Consider the following 13571-nt stretch of genomic DNA (forward strand, 5'->3'; position numbering starts at 1 on the left):
GGTGCATTACGAATTGGAACTGGTTCACCTTATTGGCCCCTGTAACAGTGTACCCTAGGTACCCAGGGAATAGGTGTTTCCAAGGCCTACCAGGGGCTGCAGCATGTATTGTGCCACCCCTGGCCTGGCCTCCATATTTGACACAACTGGCTGATCCCTCAGCTGGGGTAAGTTGGTGTAATCACCTCTTACTTAGGTACAGTATGCCTGTGCCTAACCCTAAACTGGACACATATGTTCCTATCAGCCACTCCTATGGAAGGCCTCATCAATCCTGGAGGCAGAGTGCTTGGAAATATGTGAGATGGTGCTCTAGCATGAGATGAGCCTGTCTGCAGCTGTCGGGAACCACTCCCTAAGCTGTTCCGGGATATTGCCATACCATATACTCTTAAGTGCATTATAATCCTCGCGGTTAAATGCTATCTTTGGTTTAGCTTTATCAAAACATGTCGAGTAAGGTGTCATACGAATTGGAACACTATCCCCTCGACAGTTCTGTCGACGGGGATAGCATTCCACCCTTCTAGAGGGACACGACATGTGTGTAGCCTTAACCCCCGTTAAAGTTAACCAGAGCCTCAGCATCACAAAATGGATGCTGCCACCACAGACACGAGTCTGGCCTCCTGCTGCTGACCGAAACTCGGCAGATGGTGGCCTGGACAAAGGGTTTCCTGCCTTGGGAGGTGCGAGCACCCCAGACAGGGTTTTGTGTATTGGGTAGGACAGGGCTGAATAGAATCAGACATGCCCGGGGCACACAAGGTGTCCCCGTGCATAGGCCAGTCCAAACCGGTCCTGGGACTTTCCAGACCCAGGGCTGGCGAGGAGCTGGACAAAGGAAAGGGGGTGTAACCGCCCCCCTTCCTGGTTCCTCCCAGAGGAGGGACCTAGTAGGTGATCCACCCCTCAGATTGGGAATAAGAGTGGGAGCAGTGCCATTGCACAGCAGATCATCCTGAATCAACTTTAAACAAAGAAGAAGACTGGACTTCGACATTCTGCTGCTCAGAAGACTGAAGAGAATCTCCCTTGTGGCCTAGGAGTGGCCACCCTGTGAACACAGGCACCAACCAGCAACTCGATGTCTGCTTTGCCGCCGCCTCCCGCCGGAGCCCGAGCCCAGAGCCCGACAAGAACCAGACTCCCAGACCTCTCAGAGCCCGATCCACAAACCCTGCAAAGAAGGGACCCGTGGAGGCACCAAGTGACGTGGGACCGGACCTCTTGGAAGACACTCGAAAAGCTGACTGCGCAGCTTCTGAGGTATCCTCGACGTTGTGCTTTGGGGACTAAAAACCCCCACCATCGAGCAGCCTTTGCACCGAAGATCAGCCCCTCAGCATCTCCACGATCTGCGTGGGGCCCTTTTGCATTGTGCCACTCAACAGGCCATCCCGGCCACTAGCCTCGTGGTCAGCGGCCATCTTGGCGACGAAACCGACAAACTACACAGCAGGTCTGGTTGCTCGAGACCTACCCAAGCTCCTGTAAAAAGGAGCATCCGCTCTGACCTTGCTGGTCCGAGTGTTAAGCATCTTTCGATTCCTGCGTGGCTTGGATTAGCCAAGGCCTGTTTGCTCCGATCAGGCTGCCGACAACGCCAACAGCGAGAAGCCTGCGTGGGACAGCTCGTGACCGACTCCTGGACGTCCTTGACCCCCGGTGTCCACGTGGCTGCAGAGAGAAGCTACCCAACAACGCCTGTTTGCACCCGACATCGCCTGGTTCCAATCTGGTTCCACGGTAGTCACTGGCTAGTGACTTTGAACATTGTCCCCTCTGCTTTCAGGTCTTCACAACTTCAGATCCACCCTTGGATCCACCGGAACTCTTCACATCGAGCCGCCTGCAGCATCTTCAGCTCCAAGCTCCATCGACCAGCATGACGAAACCCGACACTACTTCGACCCTGTGCACCCGCTTCCTGTGGGTGAGGTAACTCAGCTCCGCCGGTGTTCCTACACTGGTACACATCTCAAGGGCCTGTGTCTTAAGTTTCAGTGTTCTAGGTCACTCAGAAGGTTCCTAACTCTCTAACTTTGTACTTTTTACGCACCATAGACTTTACATTGGAAAGTGCGTGCACTTTGAACACTGCACCCGAGTCCCGCGGGCCTTTCCCGACTTAGTCACTGCTAGTCTCGAATAGCTCCAGCGATTCCCAAGGCCCTAGGCCTGTTCCCTTTCCTATTGGTATCTCTTATACCACTTTCTTAGTATATGGTTTAGGTGGCCCCTAGGGCTCATCCATATTGTGCAACTTTTGTGTATTTTAAACTGTCTTGTCATTTAACGCTTGTGCTTCTGTGCTCATAAAGAGTCCAGGGGATTTTATAGTTAATAAATCAATATATATTTTCAATATATATCTGTGTGGTGTCCCTTTCATTTGGTATTCAAGGGGGTTGTGTATGGTATTACAGCTGGCTTCACATGCCTTTCAGAGTTTAGCCTAAGACTGCTTTGTCCACGTTACCACTAGGATAACTGGTCTACAAGGTTGAATTACAACCAATCATCATAAGGGTTGCTTGGCATGGTACAAAGTGATCACTAAGAATTAGTGAGCATTATATACCAGGCCAACTTCTCACATTGGTGAGCATCGGATTGGGATCTGAGCTTGCTGTTGTTTTACCATTACAATCTTTGAGATTATCATTTGAAAGATCATACAGGTACCTGCTAGGTACATATAAAACAAGACTAGTATACTTAAGTTCTACTGAACTTAGTTGTTGTAGAGCAAAGGGAGTAGCACACCCTAGCTACAACTACTAGATAGGTTTATTAGGTAAACACCAGTGTAGGTAGATTGCAACACATCCACCCACACTAGAGCAATGTCTGGAGCAGAGGGTTCCACTGGGAACATCCCTGTTGAGAGTGACCCTCCAAGGGCACCATCCAAATTTGCTATTTTTTCCTTTAAGGAATTAAGACAGCTTTGTGTCTTAAGGGGTCTGAGGACAGGGCCTTCCCCTACCACAGACCACCTTAGAGAGATCTTGGATCAGTCTGAGACTCTAAAGACCTCTAAGGCAAACCCCACAGGGGATGCTGAAGGAGGCCATCCTTCAGAGGATGACACTGTAGATACCCCTGGTCCTATCATCCTGGTAGATGAGGAAGCCCCCATCACTGGAGCTCCTCAGGTAGATGAGGAGGAAGAGGAAGAGGAAGAGGAAGAAGAGGAGGAGGGGGGAAGCAGTGAGTCAGATGATGACAGAAATAGTCAGGTGCTGGTCAGTAGACTGAACCAGGCTAACTTAAGCCTACTTGGGAATGAATCTGGTAACAACCCATTCAGACCCCCAGGTGGACTTAACCAGAAGCCTAGGAGGAGAAGGACTCACTCAGGTGACTCTGACAACTCCCATGCTTCTAGAGGCTCTCATGGTCACTCCAGAAGGGAGATGACTAGCCCTCAGAGAAGGGAACATGAGGCCAAAATGAGAGAGGCTGAGCTTAGGATCCAGAAGCGAGAATTAGAGGTTGCCCTGGTCCAAGAGAGACTTGCTAGAGCAAGACAGCCTAGAGAGAGTGGGGTAATAGAACCCACTGGTGGCAGCAATATCCACAAGGATAAAGACAGGTCTTTTGATAATAGAAACCTGAGTAAGATTGTGTCCCCCTACAAAGCTGGGGATGACATCCATAAATGGATAACTGCAATGGAGAGAGCCTGCAGAGTACAGCAGATCCCTCAAGAGCAGTGGGCAGCAATCTTGTGGCTCTCCTTTGAAGGTAGAGGCCGAGAAGACTCCTCACAGTTAGTGATGGAGATTCTAGAAACTACCTGGTCCTGAAGAGTGCTCTGATTGATGGGTTAGGCTTAACCACTGAACAGTACAGGTTAATGTTCAGAGATACCCAGAAGACACAGACTCAGGACTGGTCTGAATTTGTTGAGTGTGCCACTAAGGCTCTGGAGGGATGGTTGCTGGGAAGCAAGGTTACAGACTATGAAGGATTGTATAATTTGCTGATGAGAGAACAAATTTTAAATAATTGTCAGAACCAGCAGTTGCATCAACATTTGGTTGACTCAGATTTGACCTCTCCCCAAGAATTGGGAAAGAGGGCAGATAAATGGGTAAGAACCAGAGTTAAGCAAAAGAACCAGAACCAGAACCAGGGTGGTGACCAGAAGAAAACAGACCAGAAGGGGGGGGGAGCAGAAAGCTAAAGACCAGAAGTCTTCAACAGGGCCCCAAAATGATACAGAGGGTGGGTCCCAAACTTCCAAGAAGAAGAAGAAAGAAGGTCAGAAGAAACCCTGGTGTAAAACTTGTAAAAACACCTCTCACTGGACAAGTGAGTGTAAAAAGGGTGGAGCCCCCAGCACTGCAGCCCCTAAGGCAACTGCACCCACTAGTACAGCTAGCAGTGCTGGTCCACAAACCAATGGGGTAGTGGGTATCACCTTGGGAACTGAAGGAGATTCTGACCTAGTCAGAACCCTTACTCAGGCTGTTCTGATTTGTGAAGGGGACATAGATTTGACCCCTGACATAAGCCCCAGTAACCTGGGCAAATACAGACAGACGCCTTTGATTAACAACAAAGTGGCTCAAGCTTACAAGGACACATGTGCCAGTGTCACTATGGTGACACCTAACTTTGTGGACCCTGGACAATACATGCCAGGTGATAATTACCTGGTGACCAATGCCAGCAATGTCACTACTACACATAGTGTGACACTTGTTAACTTTTCCTGGGGAGGGGTAACTGGCCTAAAAAGAGTTGTGGTTAGTGCTGATCTCCCCGTAGAATGTTTGTTGGGCAATGACCTGGAGAACTCTCTATGATCAGAAGTTGAGTACAGGACTCATGCAGAGATGTTAGGGATATCATCACATGTCCTTGCTGTGACCAGGTCACAGGCCAAAAAGTGCCTCTCTGAACCTCAGGTCTTGGATCCTGGAACAATGGACCAAGTACCTTCCAAGAAGAAGAACAGGAGGGTTAAGGCTGTGCCTTCCCAACTGCCTGCAAGTGAGGATCAAGCTTCACAGGAAGCTGGTCTTGAGATCCCTGAAGGAACTGTCTCTGAAGAACTTGAACCTGATCAGGTTGAGTTTCTGGGGACAGGGGGACCTTCTAGGGCAGACTTGGGGCAGGCTCAGTTAACCTGTCCTTCTCTTGAACCCCTCAGACAGCAGGCTGCAGCTGAGGCTGCTGGGAATGCTCAAGGTGCCCATAAAGTTTATTGGGATGAAGGACTCCTTTACACAGAGGGTAGAGACGGTGCACAGACATAATATCGACTCCAAAATATCGTTTGGACAGAATATCGAGTTTTAAATATCGTTTGGACAAAATATCGACTAGACAGAATATCGACAGCCAAAATATCGTTTTTAAGGTAAGTGAAGTAATATCGACTGTAAATAATATAGACAGTGAAAATATCCAAGTATATAATCTAGATAGTAAAAAATATAGTTTTTAAAATAATATTTAATTATTTATAGTGTTTTTATGTAATAATATGTGTGAAAAGTGTCATTTTATTTCATAAGTATTTTTAATTAATGATTTTTTTAATTATTGTGTAATTTTATTATGTAGCGGGTTGTGGGTTTATAGGGGAATAGGGTGGGAAGTAATTTAATTATAATTAATTAAATATGTAAATTCATTAATTGGTAGTAATAATTAATTAATTGGTAATTAAATAATATATGTTAATTATTTAAAATTTAATTGGTAATTAATTTAATTTAATTGATTAATTTCTAATTATGTAAATTAAAATAATTTATTTTCTGTAGCGGGTTGTGGGTTTATAGGGGAATAGGGTGGGAAGTAATTTAATTATAATTAATTAAATATGTAAATTTATTAATTGGTAGTAATAATTAATTAATTGGTAATTAAATAATATATGGTATTTAATTAAAATGTAATTGGTAATTAATTTAATTTAATAGATTAATTGCTAATTATGTTAAATTAAAGGGGTATTTTTAGGGTTCAGGGTCAGTTTTTAGTTTTTGGGTAAAGGGGTATTTTTAGGGTTCAGGGTCAGTTTTCAGTTTTTGGGTAAAGGGGTATTTTTAGGGTTCAGGGTCAGTTTTTAGTTTTTGGGTAAAGGGGTATTTTTAGGGTTCAGGGTCAGTTTTTAGTTGTTGGGTAAAGGGGTATTTTTAGGGTTCAGGGTCAGTTTTTAGTTTTTGGGTAAAGGGGTATTTTTAGGGTTCAGGGTCAGTTTTCAGTTTTTGGGTAAAGGGGTATTTTTAGGGTTCAGGGTCAGTTTTTAGTTTTTGGGTAAAGGGGTATTTTTAGGGTTCAGGGTCATTTTTGGGTTTTTGGGGTACATATACAATATTGCGTATTATTTAATTAAATTTTGTTACTATATATATATATATGTTTTAAGAAATATGATTAAAAAATATTATTTTTTTACTTTCATTAATTATTTAATTATTAAAAGTTATTTTAAGTATTGTTAATTATATTTTAGTAATTAAATTTTTATATTAATGTAATTAAACATTGTTTTTAGTAAAGTCGATATTTTTTACAACGATATTTTTTACAACGATATTTTGTACTCGATATTTTTGTACTTACCTGTTTGTACATACAAACTCGATATTTTGGTTGTAGATATTTTTTCCTCGATATTTTGGGTAGTCGATATTTTGGTAGTCGATATTATTTCAGTGATCCGGTAGAGACCCCAAGCCTGGTGCAACCAGGAGGTTGGTTATACCTCTGCAATTTAGGGGTTTCCTTCTCACCTTAGCCCATGATATTCCTCTAGCAGGACACTTAGGCCAGAATAAGACCTGGGACAGGCTTGTCCCTCACTTTCACTGGCCTCACATGTCTGAAGACACCAAGGAGTTTTGTCGCTCCTGTGAAACCTGCCAAGCCAGTGGTAAAGCAGGTGGAACAACAAAGGCCCCCCTAAGACCACTACCTGTGGTGGGGGTTCCCTTTGAAAGAGTGGGGATTGATATTGTAGGTCCAATGGATCCCCCTACAGCATCTGGGCACAGATTCATACTGGTGGTAGTGGATCATGCCACAAGGTACCCAGAGGCAATTCCACTTAGGACCACAACAGCTCCTGTTGTGGCCAGGGCCTTACTTGGAGTTTTCTCCAGAGTGGGGTTTCCTAAGGAGGTAATATCTGATAGAGGTACCAACTTCATGTCAGGATATTTGACAGCTATGTGGAAGGAATGTGGTGTTAACTACAAGTTCACCACTCCTTATCACCCACAATGCAATGGGCTTGTTGAGAGATTTAACAAGACCCTAAAGGGCATGATTAAAGGATTACCTGAAAAGCTCAGGCGAAGATGGGACATCCTACTGCCCTGCCTTTTGTTTGCTTACAGAGAGGTCCCTCAAAAGGGGGTTGGCTTCAGCCCCTTTGAATTGTTGTTTGGGCACCCTGTAAGAGGACCCCTGTGTCTGGTGAAGGAAGGATGGGAGTTACCTCTCAAAAAGCCTAAGCAAGACATAGTGGACTATGTACTTGGTCTCCGCTCCAGGATGGCAGAGTACATGGAAAAGGCATCCAAAAACCTTGAGGCTAGCCAAGAATTACAGAAAGCTTGGCATGACCAAAAGGCTGTCCTTGTTGAGTTTCAGCCTGGACAGAAGGTATGGGTGTTGGAGCCAGTGGCCCCAGCAGCACTCCAAGACAAATGGTCTGGGCCCCATACAATTCCGGAGAAGAAGGGAGAGGTTACCTACTTGGTGGACCTAGGAACTCCCAGGAGCCCCCACAGGGTGCTCCATGTTAACAGATTGAAGGCATATGTCAGCAGGGAAGACATGGGCTTGCTCATGGCTACAGATGAGGGACAGGAGGAAGAGAGTGACCCTCTCCCAGACCTGCTCACTCAGAACCCTGAGAATGGCTCAGTTGATGGTGTGGCCTTAGGTGGCAGCCTCACTGAACATCAGCAACATGACTGCAGGCACGTTCTACAGGCATACAGGCATATGTTCTCACTGACACCCAGTCAGACTAACTGGTGTACACATGTGGTGGACACTGGTGACAGTCTTCCTGTAAAGAGCAAGATTTACAGGCAACCTGACCACGTCAGGGACTGTATAAAGACTGAGGTGCAAAAGATGCTGGAATTAGGTGTTATTGAGCCTTCAGAGAGCCCCTGGGCTAGCCCAGTGGTTCTGGTCCCCAAACCTCACACCAAAGATGGCAAGAGAGAGATGAGGTTCTGTGTGGATTACAGAGGACTCAATGCTGTCACCAGGACAGATGCACACCCTATTCCAAGGGCAGATGAGCTCATTGACAAGTTGGCTTCTGCCAAATATTTGAGCACATTTGACTTGACAGCTGGCTACTGGCAAATCAGGTTAACGGAGGAGTCTAAAGCCAAGACAGCATTTTCTACCCCTAGTGGGCATTATCAATTTGTGGTGATGCCCTTTGGTTTGAAAAATGCACCTGCCACCTTCCAAAGGTTGGTGAATCAAGTCCTTACTGGGTTGGATGACTTTTGCGCAGCTTATCTGGATGATATTGCTGTCTTTAGCTCCACCTGGGAGGATCACCTGGTCCACCTGAAGGAAGTGCTTGAGGCTCTGCAAAAGGCAGGCCTCACTATCAAGGCAACAAAGTGCCAGATAGGGCAGAGCAAGGTTGTATACCTGGGCCACCTTGTAGGTGGAGGCCAAGTTCAACCACTGGAGAGTAAGATCCAGACCATCAAGGACTGGTCCCCTCCAACTACCCAGACTCAGGTCAGAGCTTTCTTGGGCCTGACTGGGTACTACAGGAAGTTTGTTAAGAACTATGGGTCCATTGTGACTCCTCTTAATGATCTGACATCTAAGAAGATACCCAAAAAGGTTCAGTGGACAGAAAACTGTCAAAAGGCATTTGATGACCTGAAGAAGGCCATGTGCTCTGCACCTATCCTGAAGAGTCCTGACTACTCAAGAGAGTTCATTGTCCAAACAGATGCTTCTGAGTTGGGAGTGGGAGCAGTGCTTTCACAGCTTAATGTAGATGGCCAGGACCAGCCCATTGCTTTTATTAGCAGAAGGCTGACCCCCAAAGAGAAACGTTGGTCAGCTATAGAGAGGGAGGCCTTTGCTGTGGTGTGGGCCCTGAAGAAGTTGAGACCATACTTATTTGGCACTCACTTCAAGATTCAGACCGACCATAAGCCCCTCTTATGGCTTAATCAGATGAAGGGTGAAAACCCCAAACTACTCAGGTGGTCCATTTCCCTACAGGGGATGGACTTTACAGTGGAGCACCGCCCAGGGACTGACCATGGCAACGCAGATGGTCTCTCCAGGTACTTCCACTTAGAACATGAAGACACAACTGGTCAAGGTTAGTCTAATGTCCCTGCGTTTGGGGGGGGTTGTGTAGGAGAGTAGGGTCTGCTATCCTATGGTCACCCCAAATTTTTGCTTTTTGCTTCACTGGTTTATGACTTAATGTGGCTGTGGGCCTGTTAATCAGATCCACAGCCTGCTGTTCTCTCTCTAAATTACTGCCAATGCACTTTAGGTGCATTACGAATTGGAACTGGTTCACCTTATTGGCCCCTGTAACAGTGTACCCTAGGTACCCAGGGCATAGGTGTTTCCAAGGCCTACCAGGGGCTGCAGCATGTATTGTGCCACCCCTGGCCTGGCCTCCATATTTGACACAACTGGCTGATCACTCAGCTGGGGTAAGTTGGTGTAATCACCTCTTACTTAGGTACAGTATGCCTGTGCCTAACCCTAAACTGGACACATATGTTCCTATCAGCCACTCCTATGGAAGGCCTCATCAATCCTGGAGGCAGAGTGCTTGGAAATATGTGAGATGGTGCTCTAGCATGAGCTGAGCCTGACTGCAGCTGTCGGGAACCACTCCCTAAGCTGTTCCGGGATATTGCCATACCATATACTCTTAAGTGCATTATAATCCTCGCGGTTAAATGCTATCTTTGGTTTGGCTTTATCAAAACATGTCGAGTAAGGTGTCATACGAATTGGAATACTATTTCCTGCTTCGTGCCCCGCTGATTGCGAGCGGGTCGCGCTTTTTCGCTTTGGCTGAATTTTATACTGTTTTAATCATACCCTTTCGTTATGCAGGCTAAATAACTTTAAAACTTACTTTCCCAAGGTAAGCTGCTGGCTGGGGGCTGCCTGGAACCGCCGGTTCCCAGCGCTCGCGGGCGCCATCTTGGATTGGGCTTGTTCCTTCGGAGTGTAGCCCTGACACTCCACCCTCGTCCCGCCCCTATTTAGGAGCGCGTGTTGACTCCTGCTTCGTGTTTGCGAGTGGCCCAGTGGCAGTGGGCTGGCTCCCAACGCTCAGAGAGCAACTTGTGGCATTTCCTGCTTCGTGCCCCGCTGATTGAGAGCGGGTCGCGCTTTTTCGCTTTGGCTGAATTTTATACTGTTTTAATCATACCCTTTCGTTATGCAGGCTAAATAACTTTAAAACTTACTTTCCCAAGGTAAGCTGCTGGCTGGGGGCTGCCTGGAACCGCCGGTTCCCAGCGCTCGCGGGCGCCATCTTGGATTGGGCTTGTTCCTTCGGAGTGTAGCCCTGACACTCCACCCTCGTCCCGCCCCTATTTAAACGGCCCTTATGTGTCAGCGCAGCGGACGAGCGCAGCGGGCGCGACGCAGGCGCGCCGGAGTTGCGCCTGAGTTAAGCCCGTCTGCGCCCGTCCGCGGCAGGCCGGGGCTAGGGGCTTGTCACTCTGCTCCCCCTCTTACTTACACTCGCACAGCCCTTGTCTCTACCCACGACCCCGCCCTCCCTCCCCCCCGATCCGTCCCTAAACTGCTACTTCATAACCTGTTCACGATCAGAACTACCTTCCCGGAAATCCTTTCTTCCTTCCCCGACCAATGCTCTCCCCCTCTGCACTCCTTGGCCCGGACCCCATCACTCCCTGGCCCCTCTTCCTCCCCACTGTCCTTGGTGTATCTCAACACCCGCTCTCTGGTGCGGCACCGATCAGAAATATTCTATCTTCTGGACTCAGAACAGCCGGACGTTTTGTTCATGACTGAGACCTGGCTTACAGATGATTCGTCCCCAGACATCTTGGCAGCCATCCCCCCAGGTTATTACATTCTGCAGACCAATCGCCCTACTGGTAAAACGGGTGGCGGGGTTGCAGCCATCATCAGACACCCCCTCAGGTTCTCCCCAGTGCCCTTTCTCAGCATCTCTTCTACAGACTGTCTCGTACTAAGACTGGAGCAGCCTGGGTGCTCGCTCATATGTGTGCTGATCTACCGCCCCCCTCAACCTATGCCTGACTTTTCTATTCAGTTCGGCAATCTGATCACCCAGCTTACCATCAGCAACTCCAACGTGCTGGTCCTAGGCGACTTTAATTACTGGCCGGCAGACACTCACGAAACTTCTGACTCACGCGCTTTCTCTGATCTTATGCTGAGTCTCAACTGCACCCAACATATACATGTACCCACGCATGTTAAAGGCCACACTTTAGATCAAGTCTGGACCACCTCTCTTGCCATTACTGTTCCCCTCGTCTCTCCCTGTCTTTGGTCAGATCACCACCTCATTACCTTCTCCTTAGCTATGCCCCTCCCTCTCACTGTTGCCCGCCAATCCAATTTCCTGGCACGTAATTGGAATAAAGCTGACCTCAACAAATTTACTGCTCTTCTGAGCTCCTCGTCCCCACCCATCACTGGACCCAACACTTCCACCGACCTCCAGTCCAAAACCCTCACACATTGGCTTACCAACGCGACCGACTCTGTGGCACCTTTAAAACTCGTCAAGACAAGGCGCAGACATGACGCCCAAAAGTGGTTTACTGCCGAGCTTAGCGCACTTAAACTTAGTCTTCGCCAAGCAGAGAGACACTGGCGCCGGGATTATTCCCCTGCATCCAAAGAGCTTTTTTCGCTTCGGCTGAAGGAGTACAAAAAATCAATTACTGCAGCTAAATCTTGCTACTTTTCAAGCAAAATCACGAACTCCTCCAACAAATCTAAAGACATTTTTTCCATAGTGGACGAACTATCTAACCCGGAAAGAGTTGCCCTAGCCCCCCTCCCTTCCCAACCCTTGTGCGACTCCCTTAACCAATTTTTTGTCGAGAAAATTATCAAAATTAAAACCAGCATTTCCATTTCTCCACCGGCTCCCACATCCTTTTGTGTTCCTAGTCACTCTCACACCCACACTCTTACTCACATCCCTCTCATCTCAAAGGATAACTTTCTGTCACTCCTACACAAAGTTTCCTCTGGCTCTCCCAGCGACTGTTGCCCCCCCCCGGTCCTCCGAGAAGCCTTCACCTCTTGTCCGGACCCCCCCCCTCGCTCTCTTGAACAACTCTTTGACCAGGGGGGAGGTTCCTGGACCCTTCAAACAGGCTGAGGTGGTCGCCATTCTGAAGAAACCCTCGGCAGACCCCTCCATCATGAGCAACTATCGCCCTATCTCCCTTCTTCCTTTTCTTAGCAAAGTTCTAGAATCGCACGTCACTCAGATTCTCAGTTCTTTTGTGGAAGACTCTGGTGCCCTGGACCCCCTGCAGGCTGGATTCAGACCCGCGCACTCAACAGAAGCCGTCATTCTTTCTGTCATGGAGGAATTGCGCAGGGGAGCGGACGGAAACATCTGCCAGGCTCTGGTCCTCCTGGATCTGTCGGCCGCCTTCGACACGGTCGACCATGACATCTTGGTCGACCGTGTCAGGGAGGCTGGCATCCAGGATACCGCCCTGGACTGGGTCCGCTCCTTTCTGACTCAACGCCATCAAGCCGTCAGACTATCCCAGTTCTCTGCTTCCCAGGTCAAACTCACCTGTGGTGTCCCGCAGGGCTCTTCCCTGTCCCCCCTCCTCTTTAATTTGTATCTTTCCCCACTTATCCGTGCCCTCCGGCAGTTTAATGTCACAGCGTTTAATTACGCTGATGACATACAACTAATTTTCAACACTGATTCCTCTGCTGATTCCATTTCTACTTTCCAAAACACCCTCTGCTTTATCAGCAATTGGATGAGCTCAAACCATCTGAAGCTCAACCCCGACAAGACCGAGCTGGTTCTTGTCGGGGGCCCTTCCAACCCCTGGGACTCCTCCTTCTGGCCGGTCAGCCTCGGCAGTCCACCCCGCCCTGCCAACTGCGCCAAAAGTCTGGGAGTCGTCATCAGCAGCGACCTTTCTATGACGCCCCAGATCAGCTCGGTAGTCTCCTCCAGCCATTTTCAACTAAGGAAAATTAGGAAAATCTCCCGGCTTCTTACTTTCGAGGCCCTTACCCTAGCCTTGCTAGCGTTAGTAATATTGAGGCTTGACTATGCCAACGCGCTCTATGTTGGCATTCCAGCCTACCAGCTCAGGCGGCTTCAGCTCATTCAGAATCAGGCTGCCCGCCTGACACACTCTCTCCCAAGAGATCAACATGTTCGCCCCCTCCTGAAGAGCCTCCATTGGCTCCCAGTGGCCGCCCGCTGCAGGTTCAAGCTGGGCTGCATCATTTTTAAAGCCCTTGCTGGTCAGGGCCCCCACTTCATCTCTTCCCTCCTTCAACCCTATGTTCCCCCTCGCACT

The sequence above is a fragment of the Lissotriton vulgaris genome, chromosome 3_1 (assembly GCF_964263255.1).
Source record: "Lissotriton vulgaris chromosome 3_1, aLisVul1.2, whole genome shotgun sequence".
Taxonomy (NCBI): Eukaryota; Metazoa; Chordata; class Amphibia; order Caudata; family Salamandridae; genus Lissotriton; species Lissotriton vulgaris.